The 17,745-nt window shown below is 47.1% G+C and overlaps 1 protein-coding gene and 1 long non-coding RNA gene across 3 annotated transcripts in view; one reads left to right on the top strand and one right to left on the bottom strand.

The window, feature by feature from the left end:
- The window catches only part of LOC147705713 (uncharacterized), a 30,357-nt gene extending 26,091 nt beyond the window's left edge, over nt 1-4,266 (bottom strand). The window contains exons 1-4 of one of the 2 annotated variants that reach the window (XR_015297601.1): nt 4,050-4,266; nt 3,904-3,947; nt 3,749-3,801; nt 3,008-3,397 (exon numbers count right to left, since the gene is read on the bottom strand). This is a non-coding gene — a long non-coding RNA (uncharacterized LOC147705713). Of the gene's footprint in view, nt 1-3,007; nt 3,398-3,748; nt 3,802-3,903; nt 3,948-4,049 lie in introns of those variants that run through there. The other variant, XR_015297602.1, reaches the window with a different exon arrangement.
- The window catches only part of LOC147705712 (sulfotransferase 1 family member D1-like), a 95,772-nt gene that overhangs the window by 12,090 nt on the left and 65,937 nt on the right, over nt 1-17,745 (top strand). The gene's annotated exons all lie outside the window — the stretch shown is intronic.

Here is a 17,745-nt window from a genome sequence, read left to right as displayed (position 1 = left end):
ATGGCATAGGTGTACATGCACAGATGTGCATGTACACTGGAATTCGGTATTTTACCACCCAATAGGATTGGGTGGTAAATTAAGAATTCTTAAGGGCCTGTGGCACTGCAAACTGTGCCACCTACATATGGATTTACAGAATCGGTATATTTACCGATTCGGAAAAACACCGAAGCAGTAAATTTACTGAATCGGTAAATATACCGATTCTGTAAATTCAGACACCTACATGTCAAAAGCCAAATACCAGTCGGTAACGGCCGAAATAGGCCGTTACCGACTGGTATATTGGGTGACCTACATCGGGCCCATCGAGTTGAAATCATGTAACCTTTTACCATGCGGAAACCAGGCCAGGAAACAACACAGTGATGGCTGAAAAGTTACTGATAAAATCGCTAAACTAAGCAGGGGAAAAAAAAATGTTAAACTCCATACATAAATTGCTTCCCAAATCGTAAAACAACTCCTCTTACATCTGTTGCTTCTACCTGGCATTACAATTCGGTATAGGCCTGAAGGTAAACTACAGCTTTTAATATTGTTTCTACTGTTTACATGGTGTGAAGATTTATCAAATATCTACAGAAGCCTTCAGTGACAAGTGCAATGGCAAACAACCTGACACGCATGCCATCTTTGACAGGTCCTTACATAACACGTTCAGACATGCCCACCATCTCCTTGGGTAAACACTGGCAACTGTCATGAAGAAGCTGAAAAGTTGAACAAGTTTACTTAGTCCTTGGCAAGATTGTGGTGCTTCGTTGCAACATCAACTGAAGAGTTACATAACTCAGGCAGAAGTTAATACTGGGACTGGACTACACTGTGCACCAATTTGTTCAAATAAGTAGTTGTGCGAATTAGCAAGGCTGTTGCATTGATTCCTGAACTTGAGAACTGGAATTGCTCTTTGTGTCACCAGCAATCTATAGCTAACCACTGAATGTATATCTTTCGATTTCAATAGTAGGGACTGATGTCTTCATTTCATTTCAGTGAAAAGATCTGATTCAGTAGGTGCATCAATGTATTAATGTGAAATGGCTGCACTAAGGAACAAGGTCAAAGCAGAACTTTGCATTTCTGCTACACTTCCACTGTTAATATGAAAGAGAGAGCTAGTGTTGGCTGAATAAATTTTCAAGACTCTCATTATATAACTCACACAAATATACCCTCTGTCAGTCTCTTTTGTAGGGTACATGTCCCTAACACATTCATCTTGTTCAACTTCATCTTTAATTGGAATCAAAATACAACTTTTGTGCAGAGCATAATAAGGTGCGTGAACTACTGAAGGCTCGATCCGGTTCCTGGCTCTAGCTCAGCCTGAGGGCAGTTCTGGCTCACAATACTCGTGTGGGGGAGGGAGGGGTCACGCGGGGGTGGGGTCCGGGGTAAGTTTTAAAATAAACATTTTTAAAACTTACCGGGTCCGCGTCGCCTCTGCTCCGGGGTCCCGTTGCACCTACAGGAACTGTCGCGTCACTGCTGGCAACCCCTCTCAGCCAATACTGGCGCTGCTCCAGCAGTGCCAGGATTGGCTTAGCGGAGATACTCACCTCCCGCCTGTCCATTAGAAGACCGAGGTTTGAGCCTTTGATCAACCCTGGATCTCCTAATGCGCAGCAGCCAGCCTGAACAGACACCAGTGCGCATGACTGGGCTGGTCAGAAAAATTAGCCGAGCTTCAGCAGTCATGCGCACTTATGCTGCTGCCTGCCCCTGTTCTTCACTCTGACAATGCATGTCAGTCAACATGACACTGGACAGCCCACCTACTTCACCCTCTGAAAGGGGTGGGCGGTCCGATTTCATGCTGACTGACACGATTGTCAGTTCTCCCTCAGCGTCTCTGAACTTGAGTAAACAGAGTTTACTTAAATTTAGAGACGGAGAGGGAGCTGCGGGCGCAGGCGGCTTGTGAGGCAATGCCCCAGCGCCCTAATGGACACACCGCCACTGGCAGCTGATTCTATATGTGCTGCCTCACCACTCCAAGAGCATTCTTTAGCCATACTTGTAAAGATTATATGTATGGGGCATCCTCACCCAGCATATATTCTCCTGCCCTCATCTAGTTATTCCAAGATTACTTTTGGTAATCCTAGTTACTCCTAGCTCCGTAGCCCTTATCTCAGTTTTTTCGAATGAGTATTATCATTAAGCAATCTAGCCATTCCCAAGGCCTCTTACCCGTCGTTACTATCGGGCCTTGTCAAAAGACCCCACATTGACCCCACATTCTGACAGACCAAGGATCACACACAGCTGCAAATACTAGCGAATTCATTCCAGACACAAACGGAATTCTCCCAAGAAACTGCAAAGGACGGCAACACAAAGTCTAGAGACGAACGCCTCCCTTATCCAGAACCCGTACAGTTTAGAAGAATTGAGAATCGCCCATGTCGCTGCCATGCACATGTCAATGAAGGAAACTTCTTGCACGTTTTCTCTAGAAGCAAGATGCTCTTCCTTGAATTACCCCTCGTTAGGCAGGAGGGGGTGCAAGCCCAGCAGGAACCACCACGGCAGCACAGTTCCTGTCTGTCAAAGACATGAAGAATCCAGTAGGGATTGTAGATGGATGGATGAGCCACGTTCCCTACCCCCTTGGGGGGGAGGGGGCGGGGGAGGGGGGGAGGCAGGCCGAGCCTTTTTTTTCATAAGCAACCATGGCTCCTGTCCCGAAGATGTTCTAGGTCATTAGGAAGCTCTGCCAAGAGGAAAGGGGACTTAGGAGGTGGGAGGGGGAATTCCCTTCACCCAAATGACATTCACAGGTGGAAGGCTCTGCACCCACTTTATTCAGTGGACTCAATGTGTACACCCTTGTCTATCACACGACGTTACAATCAATCCTGCTCAAAGTAAAAACTGCAAATTCGAGAAACTGGGAAAACATGACCACGATCACACTCCAATGAAGAAATGTATTTTCCTAAAAGAAATTATGAACAAAAGGAGGCAATTCTTGATTTAATCCAAATACCTGCTAAGTATTCTGTACGTGTTTCATTCATGTTCTTTTGCTGTCTGTTTAGTGGTAGAACAATCGCACTCCTGGTTCAATTGAAGGATGAAATTTTGCTTAGATTCGGTAGGTGCTATTTGGTAATCCTTTGAGGGCTGAAGGAACAATTAATGCGTTGTGCAGCGCTATCCCAGACGTGGGTAACGTCACCAAATGCACTCAATAAATGAAATTTCAAAAACGTTGTTATGCGTTTGGTATCAATAAAGATTTATTGAAAAAAAGTTTTTGGGGTCTTGACTTTATATTCACATCATTAAGTTCATGGAAAAAGTCATTATTCAATTCTTATAATTCATTTGTGGTTTCCCAATGCATTTCGGGCCAAAGGCCCTTCATCAGGGGGTAACTGTACTGTTGATAAAGGATAATACACAAAAATTAATATATGTAGTAATTCATTCTAAAAGACTGTCATAATTAGCTATATCATCATGGTCTATGCATTTCTTGAAATCATTGCACAAAAGAAGTAAACATTTGAACTGAACATTATGACCCACGTGGTGGAACATTTTTCGAATCATTTCACACATTTAGCAATGCTCAAGAAAAAAGTGTAGGAGCTGGAAAGCGTCTCAAAGGTGTAAATTGGGAGGGTGCCCAGAGCGGTAATGTTAACGGGGGTAGCACGAATCATAAGAACAACGTGTAACAAAATTCAAATAAGTACCCATGATTTAATTGAAGTAGAGTGCGTCCTACCTTTAAGACGGTTGTGGGTAAGCTAAGAATTCCCCTTTTCAAATGATCGAGTCCTACGGAGCGAAAATGTAAAATTAATCTGGGGCGTGATGCGGCGCAAAGCGTGATCAGGGTATCAAGCCCCTGCTACTTAGCTGGTATTGAAAAGATCGTACCTTATTAACGTGGATCACACTCGATTTCACAGTATCAGATGCTTCTGTAAGGGAAAAAAATGTATACAATGTAACCGTCAGCGCTTTTAAAGCGTGTTGCCTAGCTAGTCTGGATCCTAGCCTAGGAGTGCTTCAGAGTTACTCACCGCGTTCATTGCGAGCGCTCAGCTCAAAGCGTTCGTTAGTGCTTAGTGCCTCGATTTCACTCTTTTTCGACCCACGCACGTTTGACTCAAAAAATGCTTTGAATCCCGCATTCCTTCCCGGGTGTGGATTGATCCACGTTTTTTTCTTATTTTTTCTTATCTTTTCAAACACACTCATTGCAATATACCATTCCCAGAACGTTCTGACCAGCTCGAGTCTGTCTTTCGTCCCACGCTAGGAGCGTGAAAATTTTTCTTCTCTATCTAAAGTCACGTGACGTTTTCTGTCATGTGACCTTTACTTCATACAGTCAGCCGGGAATTCCGTATTCCATCCCGCCACCGTACTGGGAACACTTTGAGCTGAGCGCTCACAATGAACGCGGTGAGTAACTCTGAAGCACTCCTAGGCTAGGATCCAGACCAGCTAGGCAACACGGTTTAAAAGCGCTGACGGTTACATTGTATACATTTTCTTCCCTTACCGAAGCATCTGATACCGTGGAATCGAGCGTGATCCACGTTAATAAGGTATGATCTTTTCAATACCACCTAAGTAGCAGGGGCTTGATACCCCGATCACGCTTTGCGCCGCATCACGCCCCAGATTAATTTTACATTTTCGCTCCGTAGGACTCGATCATTTGAAAAGGGTAATTCTTAGCTTACCCACAACCGTCTTAAAGGTAGGACGCACTCTACTTTACTTAAATCTTGGGTACTTATTTGAATTTTGTTACACGTTGTTCTTATGATTCGTGCTACCCCCGTTAACATTACCGCTCTGTGCACCCTCCCAATTTACACCTTTGAGACGCTTTCCAGCTCCTACACTTTTTTCTTGAGCATTGCTAAATGTGTGAAATGATTTGAAAAATGTTCCACCACGTGGGTCATAATGTTCAGTTAAAATGTTTACTTCTCTTGTGCAATGATTTCAAGAAATGCATAGACCATGATGATATTGCTAACTATGACAGTCTTTTAGAATGAATTACTACATATATTAATTTTTGTGTATTATCCTTTATCAACAGTACAGTTTATCCCCTGAGGAAGGGCCTTTGGCCCGAAATGCATTGGGAAACCACAAATGAATTATAAGAATTGAATAATGACTTTTTCCATGAACTTAATGATGTGAATATAACGTCAAGACCCCAAAAACTTTTTTTCAATAAATCTTTATTGATACCAAACGCATAACAACGTTTTTGAAATTTCATTTATTGAGTGCATTTGGTGACGTTATCCACGTCTGGGAAAGCGCTACACAACGCTTTTGCTGTCTGTGCCATTACTGAAGAGTGCTGACCATATGCAAATCAGTCTCATTACCACCCCAAGATATGACAGTCCGCTTCTAAATGAGAACACAAATATTCAAACATTTCATCCAGCATAGCCTTTCTAAGAGTCACGCTGAGGGGCAAGGGTGTGGCCCACACATGGACCCAAGCAACATCTCATCAATGTGGCCCAAAAGGGCGAAAATACGTTTGGGACTCCTTGATCTTTTCTAGAGGAGATGAGGCCTAGCAGCAGTGCTTAATTTGAACCAGTGGCTTCTGGTGCTCAGTCCTAGCACCAGTGCTTTTCACGAGCACCAGTTAAGGACACATTCATTTACAGGAGATTAGGTGGTCCCCCAGCTCTGAAGTCAGCAGCTCTGGCCATCACGGCACATCCTCTCCCCATTTTCTTGGTTAGTTGTTGTTTCTGTTTTAGGCAGCACTAACAGAAGAAATGGACTGGGGCTAGCTGCCTCCTGACGACAGCCCTGGTACTTATTTTTGTGCAAATTAACCACTGGTTGGCACGGATGCTATCAGTAATCCAGCGGGCCATGAGCCTCTCTGGTCTGATGGTCCCTTAACCTGTCAAGGTACCTTACAGACTCTGCTGATCATCAGCTCGCTACTAAGATCTAAGTGCAGGGGACTTTGCCTCATTTGACACACCTGCGGTAGAAGTGAGGCTGCAATGCACACCGCACAGTCAGCTCAGTTAAAGAGATTAGCAGTCAAAAGTCTAAAATAAGATGAAGGTTCTTACCCTCGAGAGTAAGTTTATTATTTCTTGCAGTAAAAAACAAATTAAAATTAGCAAAGCTAATGGGTTTTGTATTTGTAAGGTTTATACACACAGTGCAAACATCAAAGCTATTGTGTTTACCAATGCTTGTGTACCCAGCAGCTCTGTGGAGCAAGCGCAGAGAACGGGCGTGCATATCCAAATTGCATTTTTCAATGAACTTCATTTTGCTAACTTTAGTTGCCTCAAGGTGCCTCACAGTGCCTCAAAGTATTCGAATCAACATTGTCGGAGTCAGCCTTCTCTTAATGGTCACACTAGACCTTTTGCCTTTACCCTTCCTTTTTTGCTGAATTTCTTTTTGTTTTTGACATTAGATCCTTGTGCACTTAAATACTGCTAACCAGTGCTAAAGTGCTTGTACTCTCTCGTTTAAATAGGGTAAAACTGGCTTACAACCAATGGGCACATTTAATTTACTTAAAAGCCCCTAGTAAAAGAGTACTACATGTACCCTGGGCTTGAAAATGAAATGCTACTCGAGGGCCTGCAGCATTTATTGTGACATTCACTTAAGTTTAAACACGCCTCAAGCTCCCCCACTGCACCCTATCTGCAGTTTTTTTAATCTGCATATTAGACACAGCAAAATAACCCTTTTGCCAAGCTGAAAACTCTCTTTTTAAACAAATTAGGTCACCCTTAGTTTAGACCCTAAACAGCCCATAGGACCGGGTGCATGGTATTTAACACCTTCAGCGCGGCGCGAATTTTCGCTCGGTGCTGAAGTGCTCAATAACGGGCGTGGCCGTGACAGAACGGTTCCGTCATAAGCACAGCCCAACCGGCGCTCATGATGGAACCGTTCCGTCACAAGCATCGAAGGGGTTAAAAAAGTTGAAAATGTACTTTTAAGTTTTACTGCTGTGATGCCTACATCTTGAATAGGATAACATTGGGCTATCTTATTACATTTAAAAAGTGATAACTTTTGTTTAGGAGCACGAGGAAAGTACATGTTTGGTGCCCAAGGATTTATTTTACATCGTCTTTAATGGTAAAGTTAGATTTTAAGTCTCAATTCTGAAAATGCTACTTTTAGAGACTTGACATTTTCTTGTACTAACCATTTGGGGAGTGCAGTCTGTTTCCTGGGGCACATAACTAGGTGCAATTGGCCTGTGGGTATGCCTCCCGGGCAGTCACACAATAAATAGGCTAGGTGTTGACAGGATGGGCCATCCAAGCAGAATGACGGAGTGGAACTGTGCACAATCTCGCTTCAAAGACACTGCCTAAGCTCATACACAAAGAACTTCATATTAGCCTATTGTGATTGCAGACAGTCTGTGATCAGGGTAGGGAGGCAGGAAATTTTACGCACTTCTTTGGGGGTAAAAACTTCAGAAGTTACTTTTACTTTAACACAGGCATCGGGAATAAAATTAGGACCCTCTGACCCAATCTTCAGTTCACTTCTGGACCTTTGGAAGGACTCTCAAGGGACTGCCCTCCTGCCTGTGGCTTGTTATGTATGTCAAAGAACTGCCCTACTGCACCAATAGAACTGCCCTGTGGCCTGAAGCCTGTCCTGTACCCTTGGAGGCATGACCAGCTGCTTGAAACCAGTTTTACTGCTTGATCCCAAGATTTCTAGAGTGACTCCAAAGGGGAGTTGGCTAGCTTTCTGATCAGAGCCTCAGGAACAGAAAAGGCTCGAAGTGTCCTGAATCTGCAATGGACCAAGACGTGCCCTCCAGTCCAGGACCCTTGGAAGTGGTTCTGAAAGGTGCCCAGATAACCTAAATCCAAAACTTGAGCTTTAAAAAATGTTCAGCTAAAAAGTGCTATGAGAACCGAGAGGAGACAGGGACCCTAGCTGTTTGCCAATCCACCCAAGGTGCATCACTGCTTGTCATGACATCTTGGTAGTTCCCTCTATGTTCTTCTGCACAGCAGCAATTCCAGTTCAGCAGTTCCTCACATAAAGGGTATATGGCCTCATGGAGCCCTCATTATCCACAGCCTGCAGTTGTGTCCTATTGGAAATTTTTGACTTCCATAAAAAAAACAAGATATAGGGGTCTATATAAGCAAGTCATACAGCGCCTTGCTATACTGCGCTGCTTGACAGGGAAAGGGCAGGAATGTGGAATATTTAAAAGAATATAGCACATTCCTGCCTTTTCACTTGCTCTGGCACCATTTTAGCTGCCTAGTGCCAATGCAGGCACCCATGCAAAACAGTGGAAGGGTCCCTGCATTGTAATGAGGATTGTTTTTGTGCAGGAAGGGGCACCTTCCCACACTAAAACAATACTATGAGGCATTTTCCAAATGCAGCACACATAGAGGAAGTAATAAGCAGAAATAAAGATATTTCTCCATGTTACACCGCACCTTGGAGGGTGTAGTATTTTGGCACATTCCCACATTTACCACATTTTGTAAGTCTGTGAATGTGTCAAAATACATGGCTGTTACATGGGAACACCCTTGCAACACCCATGGAGAGCCTCCCTGGCACCGAGTAATCCAATGCAGTGATTTTTGCTGCACTGCATCACCCTGGATTTATAAAGTCCCTCAGGGCCATGCAAGTTAGCCTTGCATGGCTTCATATATCGCATTTTGAGCTTGGGTTGCGCATGCCCCTCGTTATGTGGTGCAAGCACAACACAACTCCACTCATAAATATGCCCCTAAGTCTAAACCTAGAATTCTTCACTGCAATGTCTTCCTGCAGCTACTCCACGATGATCCCTCCTCCTTGGACATAGGCAGCTGTCTTGACCCACTAAACTTTACCTTCACAGTCATTTTTATTGAAAAATTCTATTACGTCTAAAAGCAAATGGAGACCAAGCCCAGTCCACTTTGTGTATTTGAATTGCGCTCCATCACGGTCGACCATAACATTCGACTTTGCCCCGGTCTCCTGCTACTAACTGTCCGCAGTCGGTGATTTGATCTTTTAGGTGCTATTTTTACCTTTAGATTTTAAAAACGCATAAAGCTCTACTGATTGGAGTTATGTCATTTTGGTGTCAGATAATTTATTAAAATTTACTATATCTTTCTGAATTTGTGTCTGATTTTCTTGTCCCACTTCATTACTGTTTAAGTGCTACATAAATACTTTACACATAGCCATTTGAAATGTCATCAGTGATGTTATAAGTTATACATTTTTGTTATAAGTTTTTGAATTGGTGAAAATTACACAGTGACAAAAAGAAAATAACTTTTAAATAAGATAAGATTGACTATTTTGAAGCGGCGCCAATATAGGAGTGCCCTTATACATCAAACAGAATGGCCTTGAGGAAGCCCGAATAGGGCGAAACGCGCGTCGACTGTGGATCTTGGGCATTTGTGAAATAAAGTTGTTGATATGTCAACTTAACACGACTATTGGAATTGACTGAATTCATCCTCGAAAAAGAAGATTGATGGACACAAAGTGTATATTGGCACAAAGGATAAAAGAGACTGCATAGGATGTGCACTGGTGTATAAATTGTTTAGTATTGTGACATACTGCCTAAAAGTTATTTTGGGCAGGAGGTCTTTGTGGATGCATTAGGTGGATGGGCATCAATACACCATCGTTGCACTCAGAATCAAATGTGTTAAATGTCATTCATGGACAAAGGGAACTCGATAAGAGAACATTGATTGATGTGCAGATTACCATATAGCAAATCCACCCTTCCTTTTTTAGGTCTCGCTGAACCAACCCGCATGCGTTGTTCTGCAAGAGTATAGTAGGCAAAACAAACTTTTGAAACCAGAGCGGATTGTCCCCAATGCATGTGAGGTACTCAAGTGCGACGCTTCCAAAGCGCGCGCTTGGCCTCACTTCTCAATCACACCCCATATGGTGTTCCCTCCCACTCGCTCGCACATCAAAGGCTGTTGCTCCCCCGCCAATGCGCTCCTGCGCCGCTCCCCTACAGCAATGCCAAGAGCTTGTTTTGTGCCCTCGGCTTCAGGTTTCATTATTCAAGCCCCTTGAGCATTTAGGTCGAGCCAAAAGCTGAAACCTGACCCTCTCCGCCTTTAGAAAAGCCAGGACCGAGCTCCGACCTGCATGCTTATCAGCAACACAGCCACAGCCTGAACAAGCACTCTCTTGTGCTCGTGGTCACTTGTGCCCACTGCAAAGCTGTGTATCTTCCTCCATACCATCCATTTGTTCGCTTTTATGAACTAATATTCTGACTCTTTTACTTAAAAAAAAAATGTATAGGGCTTTTTTTGGACTGCGAATAACTCTACAGGACGCAAAGATATTCCTACCTAAACCTATTTTGGGCTCTGCTTAGCTTTACCATAACTGCCACGTTGCCTCTTGCTATGTCCGACACCCTCTGTTTGCCAGGTTGTTTTAGCCACGGAAGTTGCATTCTGGGAATTGTAGTTTCATTTATTTACGCTGTAAAAAAACAGTTTTCTCAAAAGTCCCAAAATGTGGTACGGGAATACAATACTGCCATTGACCCCAGAGCGAAGCACATAGAGGCAGCCTGATGTCATGGCCATTGTTTAAAACACTTTACTCTTACTGGCTGGCGCCAGGCCGTCACATGACCAGATTCCTCTGGCTTGCTCCAGCTGCTCTGTAACCGAGGAACGGGTCACAACCATTGGGCACGTTGCCCAAAACACAATTGGAGCCTCAGTTCGAGCATCTGCTGGCACAGGAAGGCTCCTAGGGCAGTGTGTCCCAGTACTGGGCTCCACGCAACGAGGGTTCTTCTGGGACAGAACAGGCTACCTCCGCAAAACAAACACAGACAAGGTTGATCAATATTCTGGTTTACTCTTCGTGTTTTTTTTAAGCTCAGTCATTCGCTCAGACTGTAAAAATGTCACCATTTATTTCATGTTCTTGGTGCTCCCAGACACAAAGATTGTAAATACAAAACTATTTGTATTGTGTGCACACCGGAGACCAGTCAGCCAGTAAACACAGCCCTGGTTGTATCATGCACGTCAGCAAAGCCACAGACGAGAGAAGGCGGTGCTACGCCCATGGACTTCCTGTTATGATAAAGGTTGCCTTTCAGGATTTCATGTTATCTAGCAAACTACCTTTCTTGCGAGAATATATCATATTTAAGTATTCGGTGATCAGGCCTGGTATAGATGATGAAGGGGAAGCCAGATCAGTGGGCAATCAAGAGCCCAGGAAGGGCTTTTAATTTCATTTCGCGGCCGCTTTTTTTTCTTCATGTTTCTCTCCCAGCCCTCCATTGACAACATTTCACGCTCTTATACTACACTACGGGCAATGCCGAGAGCATTTCCCAGCTGCTTTTAATTTCAATTCGCGGCTGCTTTTTTTTTCATGTTTCTCTCCCAGCCCTCCATTGACTATATTTCACGCACTTATACTACCGTAACCAGGCTATTTTGACACCTCTCTTACCAGCCTGCGGCATCTCTTTTATTCCCAGTCATCTTCTGCTAGGCATCACAGCATCACTCAGCACCACCACAGCACCACTCAGCACCACCACAGCATCACTCAGCACCACCACACCATCACTCAGCGCCACCCCAGCATCACTCAGTACCACCACAGCATCACTCAGCACCACCACAACTTCACTCAGCACCACCACAGCACCACTCAGCACCACCACAGCGTCACTCAGCACCACCACAGCATCACTCAGCACCACCACAGCACCACTCGGCACCACATCAGCATCACTCAGCACCACCACAGCACCACTCAGTGCCACCACAGCGTCACTCAGCACCACCACAGCATCACTCAGCACTGCCACATTATCACTCAGCACCACCACAGCACCACTCAGCACCACCACAGCATCACTCAGCACCACCACAGCATCACTCAGCACCACCACAGCACCACTCAGCACCACCAAAGCATCACTCAGCACCACCACAGCACCACTCAGCACCACCACATTATAACTCAGCACCACCACATCACCACTCAGCACCACCACAACATCAGTCAGCACACCCACAGCACCACTCAGCACCACCACAGCACCACTCAGCACCACCAAAGCACCACTCAGCACCACCACAGCAACACTCAGCACCACCACAGCATCACTCAGAACCACCACATTATCACTCAGCACAGCACCACTCAACACCACCACAGCACCACTCAGCACCATCACATTATCACTCTGCACCACCACATTATCACTCAGCACCACCACAGCACCACTCAGCACCACCACAGCATCACTCAGCACACCCACAGCACCACTCAGCACCACCACAGCACCACTCAGCACCACCACAACACCACTCAGCACCACCCCATTATCACTCAGCACCACTACAGCACCACTCAGCACCACCACAGCACCACTCAGCACCACCACAACACCACTCAGCACCACCACAGCAACACTCAGCACCACCACAGCATCACTCAGAACCACCACATTATCACTCAGCACCACCACATTATCACTCAGCACCACCACAGCACCACTCAGCACCACCACAGCACCACTCAGCATCACCACATTATCACTCAGCACCACCACAGCACCACTCAGCACCACCACAGCATCACTCAGCGCCACCTCAGCATCACTCAGCACCACCACAGCACAACTTGCACCACCACAGCACCACTCAACACAACCACAGCACCACTCAGCACCATCACATTATCACTCTGCACCACCACATTATCACTCAGCACCACCACAGCATCACTCAGCACCACCAACGCACCTTTCAGCACCACCACAGCAACACTCAGCACCACCACAGCATCACTCAGCACCACCACAGCACCACTCAGCACCCCCACATTATCACTCAGCACCACCACATTATCACTCAGCACCACCATAGCACCACTCAGCATCACCACAGCACCACTCAGCATCACCACAGCATCACTCAGCACCACCACAGCACCTCCACAGCACCACTCAGCACCACCACATTATCACTCAGCACCACCACATTATCACTCAGCACCACCACAGCACCACTCAGCACCACCACAGTATCACTCAGCACCACCACAGCACCATTCGGCACTACCACAGCACCAGTCAGCACGACCACATTATCACTCAGCACCACCGCATTATCACTCAGCACCACCACAGCACCACTCAGCACCACCACAACATCACTCAGCAGTGCACCACCACAGCCCCACTAAGCACCACCACAGCACCACTCAGCACCACCACATTCTCACTCAGCACCACCACATCACCACTCAGCACCACCACAGCATCACTCAGCACACCCACAGCACCACTCTGCACCACCACAACACCACTCAGCACCACCACAACATCACTCAGCACCACCACAGCACTACTCAGCACCACCACAGCACCACTCAGCACCACCACATTATCACTCAGCACCACCACATCACCACTCAGCACCATCACAGCATCAGTGGCCACACCCACAGCACCACTCAGCACCACCACAGCACCACTCAGCACCACCACAGCACCACTCAGCACCACCACAGCAACACTCAGCACCACCACAGCATCACTCAGCACCACCACATTATAACTCAGCACCACCACATCACCACTCAGCACCACCACAACATCAGTCAGCACACCCACAGCACCACTCAGCACCACCACAGCACCACTCAGCACCACCAAAGCACCACTCAGCACCACCACAGCAACACTCAGCACCACCACAGCATCACTCAGAACCACCACATTATCACTCAGCACCACCACATTATCACTCAGCACCATCACAGCACAACTCAGCACCACCACAGCACCACTCAGCATCACCACATTATCACTCAGCACCACCGCAGCACCACTCAGCACCACCACAGCATCACTCACCACCACCCCAGCATCACTCAGCACCACCACAGCACAACTCAGCACCACCACAGCACCACTCAACACCACCACAGCACCACTCAGTACCATCACATTATCACTCTGCACCACCACATTATCACTCAGCACCACCACAGCATCACTCAGCACCACCAACGCACCTTTCAGCACCACCACAGCAACACTCAGCACCACCACAGCATCACTCAGCACCACCACAGCACCACTCAGCACCACCACATTATCACTCAGCACCACCACATTATCACTCAGCACCACCACAGCACCACTCAGCACCACCACAGCATCACTCAGCACCACCACAGCACCACTCAGCACCTCCACAGCACCACTCAGCACCGCCACATTATCAGTCAGCACCACCCCATTATCACTCAGCACCACTACAGCACCACTCAGCAAAACCACAGCACCACTCTGCACCACCACAACACCACTCAGCACCACCACAGCAACACTCAGCACCACCACAGCATCACTCAGAACCACCACATTATCACTCAGCACCACCACATTATCACTCAGCACCACCACAGCACCACTCAGCACCACCACAGCACCACTCAGCATCACCACATTATCACTCAGCACCACCACAGCACCACTCAGCACCACCACAGCATCACTCAGCGCCACCTCAGCATCACTCAGCACCACCACAGCACAACTTGCACCACCACAGCACCACTCAACACGACCACAGCACCACTCAGCACCATCACATTATCACTCTGCACCACCACATTATCACTCAGCACCACCACAGCATCACTCAGCACCACCAACGCACCTTTCAGCACCACCACAGCAACACTCAGCACCACCACAGCATCACTCAGCACCACCTCAGCACCACTCAGCACCCCCACATTATCACTCAGCACCACCACATTATCACTCAGCACCACCAGAGCACCACTCAGCACCACCACAGCATCACTCAGCACCACCACAGCACCACTCAGCACCTCCACAGCACCACTCAGCACCACCACATTATCACTCAGCACCACCACATTATCACTCAGCACCACCACAGCACCACTCAGCACCACCACAGTATCACTCAGCACCACCACAGCACCATTCGGCACTACCACAGCACCAGTCAGCACGACCACATTATCACTCAGCACCACCGCATTATCACTCAGCACCACCACAGCACCACTCAGCACCACCACAACATCACTCAGCAGTGCACCACCACAGCCCCACTCAGCACCACCACAGCACCACTCAGCCCCACCACATTATCACTCAGCACCACCACATCACCACTCAGCACCACCACAGCATCACTCAGCACACCCACAGCACCACTCGGCACCACCACAGCACCACTCAGCACCACCACAACACCACTCAGCACCACCACAACATCACTCAGCAGTGCACCACCACAGCCCCACTCAGCACCACCACAGCACCACTCAGCCCCACCACATTATCACTCAGCACCACCACATCACCACTCAGCACCACCACAGCATCACTCAGCACACCCACAGCACCACTCGGCACCACCACAGCACCACTCAGCACCACCACAACACCACTCAGCACCACCGCAACATCACTCAGCAGTGCACCACCACAGCCCCACTCAGCACCACCACAGCACCACTCAGCACCACCACATTATCACTCAGCACCACCACATCACCACTCAGCACCACCACAGCATCACTCAGCACACCCACAGCACCACTCGGCACCACCACAGCACCACTCAGCACCTCCACAGCACCACTCAGCACCACCACAGCATCAGTCAGCACACCCACAGCACCACTCAGCACCACCACAGCACCACCACAGCACCACTCAGCACCACCACAGCAACACTCAGCACCACCACAGCATCACTCAGAACCACCACATTATCACTCAGCACCACCACAGCACCACTCAGCACCACCACAGCACCACTCAGCACCACCACATTATCACTCAGCACCACCACATCACCACTCAGCACCACCACAGCATCAGTCAGCACACCCACAGCACCACTCAGCACCACCACAGCACCACTCAGCACCACCACAGCATCACTCACCACCACCCCAGCATCACTCAGCACCACCACAGCACAACTCAGCACCACCACATCACCACTCAGCACCACCACAGCATCCCTCAGGGGCATCACAAAATCACTATGCGCTACCACAGCATCACTGAATGCCACAGCATCACTCGTCGCCACCACAACATCACTCTGCGCCATCACAGCATCAATCTGTGCAACCATTCAACAACAACTGGTTCAAATATGATCTCTCAATGTTTCAAGCTTTATTACAAATGTCACAAAAAGATGTTAATATTTCACTTCTTTTCTTGGATTTTCGTCACAATAAAATACACTGAACATAATCTTCACAAAAGTTATTTACAAAAGTTTAAGCTATTGCCATTATAAATTACAATCACTTTTAGTTTAAGTATTAATTATTTAAAAAAATTAAAAGCCATTGTTATTTGTAATATCAATACATCTAAGTCAGGTAAATACTATACATGTTGCATTACAAATGCTATAGGTGTCACTTTTGCGAAAGTTATAACTATTGGCATTGTAAATGACAAAGCTATTAATTTAGCTATTTTCAAAACCAACACATAAATAAAAAAAATTCATTTACAAGACCAATAGCTCAAAGTTTCCTAATGCAAGACCTATTGCATTGCAAATGCTTGTTTTTTATAGTTACATGTACAGTCGAGACAAAACAAAAAGACATATACGTAAGTAAAAAAGCAGGCAAGGGGAGAGATTCAGGGGAGGGGGTAGGAGCAGGGGAAGAAGACAGAGAATGGAGGAGGAAAGAGGAGGGGAGGGTGAGAGACACAGCATGGAAAGAGGAAGGGGAGGGTGATGGGAACACAAACCGGTGGACGAGTCAAAGCTGCGTCTAAAGTTCAGTAAGCTGTGATCCCTGGGGAGGTGGTATCATTTTCCCATTCCTGTTGCGAGAGGTTCCCTATAGGCAGTGGACTCTCTCAGAGGGGTCTCTGAGACTCCAAAGCCTACATACAGGATCCTTCCCCAAAAAGGGGAGAGGGAGTGCTTTGGCAAGGGGTGCCATACCATCCCTTTAATGTGAACGGGTCCCTTGGCTCTTTGGACTCTCTCAGAGTATAAATATTGGATCTTTCCCCAACAAGGGAAGAAGGAGTGCTTAGTCAAAGGGCAAAGAAGGACAGGGGGCTAGACGGTGTGGCGGGCAAGGGGAAAGACTCAGGTGAGAGGGGATAGGAGCAGAGGAAGTAGACAAAGAAAGAAAGAGTGCTAAATGGGAACAGACAGCATCAGTTAGGGGGCTCTTGCACTATTTACATGCTCAAAAGTTCTAGTTGCTGGGGATTTTATAAACCTCTTCAGAATAATCCCAGGATGGCGCTAATTGAGGAAATAAGAACAAACATTGAGATTGCACCAAGTCTCTGTAGCAAGAGCTCAACTCACTGGCCTACCTTACTAATACTTGCTGATGATTGTAGGCTCCCGCCAAAAGTAGGTTGTGTCGGGCACCCCCAGGGGTCAGAGACCGCAAATATGAAACAGGGGGCGGACGATGCCTCCCCCCCTCCGATCCCCGATTGCTTCTGGGTGGTGGAAGACTGCTAGTGCCTAGGTCCAGCGTGGGTCACCATTTTAAGGCGAGGCATAGTCTAGGGTTTATGGAGCATCTGGGTGCATGTACGGATGCGTCGGCACCTCTCTGGCAGCCTACCTCCTCAGGGTTATCAGAGTGCTCCGGTCGAGGGCTGCAACA

Source organism: Lissotriton vulgaris, chromosome 7, assembly GCF_964263255.1.
Source record: "Lissotriton vulgaris chromosome 7, aLisVul1.2, whole genome shotgun sequence".
NCBI classification, from domain to species: Eukaryota; Metazoa; Chordata; class Amphibia; order Caudata; family Salamandridae; genus Lissotriton; species Lissotriton vulgaris.
This window is presented reverse-complemented; position numbering and strand designations above follow the sequence as displayed.